Source organism: Poecilia latipinna, unplaced genomic scaffold (assembly GCF_001443285.1).
Source record: "Poecilia latipinna isolate Pla-1442-1.1 unplaced genomic scaffold, P_latipinna-1.0 Scaffold2471, whole genome shotgun sequence".
In the NCBI taxonomy this organism is placed as follows: Eukaryota; Metazoa; Chordata; class Actinopteri; order Cyprinodontiformes; family Poeciliidae; genus Poecilia; species Poecilia latipinna.
Genome location: NW_015115087.1, coordinates 38,632 through 40,001, shown reverse-complemented (window position 1 = coordinate 40,001; position 1,370 = coordinate 38,632).

The following is a 1,370-nucleotide window of genomic DNA, read 5'->3' as shown; positions in this document are numbered from 1 at the left end:
AAATGTACACTTAAAATCTACATTTATAAAAATAAATGTAGATTTAAAAAATATATTACAAATATATACAAATAATACTTTTGTGAAGTTGTACTTTTGGTAGTATTTTCAAATAGGTTCTGTGTATATTTTAGTAGACCTTAATAAATCTAAAAATAAATACACTTCAATATTTGTAAGTACTTTGTAAATAGTATCTAATAATTAGACAAATTATACAAAATATTTCAATGAAACACTTTCAGTGTTTACATACATGCTGCTTTATCCTAACTAAGTATGCTTTATGGGGTGCCTTAGTAATCGTTTGCTTTTTCTGTATTATCCATCCATTTTCTGTACACTCCTGTCCCTAGTGGGGTCAACAGGGGTGCTGGTGCCTATCTCCAGTGAACGTTTAGGGTAAGAGGCGGGATCACCCTGGACAGGTCACCAGTCTGTCGCAGGGCAACACAGAGACAGATGGGACTATGCACCCACACCTAAGGAGAATTAGAGAGACCAATTAAACTGACAGTGCAGCCCATATTTGGATCACTGGATGGAAAAAGGTATTTGTTTCATAATGACAGTTGAGATTGGTTGTCTAATGACGAATTTTGCTTATTGTATAATTTGGACGGCTGACGCACTCAGTTTAACACAGTATTGAACTCCATCCCCACTGCAGTCAAATATTTGGTTCAAAATATAAACATTCAATCAGCTGACCTTCAGTTACCTGCACTTCAACTGTTTGGAGTTAACCTTTTGGACAAAAGTAACTCTACCAAAAGGATGTGTCAGCATCTAACTAATTGTATATTTCCTGTCTGACCAAATAGAAACTAAATTTTAAATTTGTTTTCTGATTCAGAGGTTAATTGGAGAACTGCTTACCTTAAATACACTCTAAGTCCTAAAGCTAAAGAAGTTCATTTTAAAATTCTAAACATTTTTCCATCCAGGGAACTATTATGACAAAGATTCAACTTTGACACTAATAGCTGTATCTTTTGTGACAATGACATTGAAACAACAGATTATCTCTTTTCTATTGTGTGCACACTGAAAAAGATAAACAAGGGGAATCTTGTTAATGTTGTTAATCCCCCTATATGTATGTGTATATATATAGATTTGCCTTTTTAACAAAAAGCAAAAGATTACTAAGGCACCCCATAAAGCATACTTAGTTAGGATAAAGCAGCATGTATGTAAACACTGAAAGTGTTTCATTGAAATACTTTGTATAATTAATCTAATTATTAGATACTATTTACAAAGTACTTAGAGATATTATTGAAGTGTATTTATTTTGAGATTTATTAAGGTCTACTAAAATATACACAGAACATATTTGAAAATGCTACCAAAAGTACAACTTCACA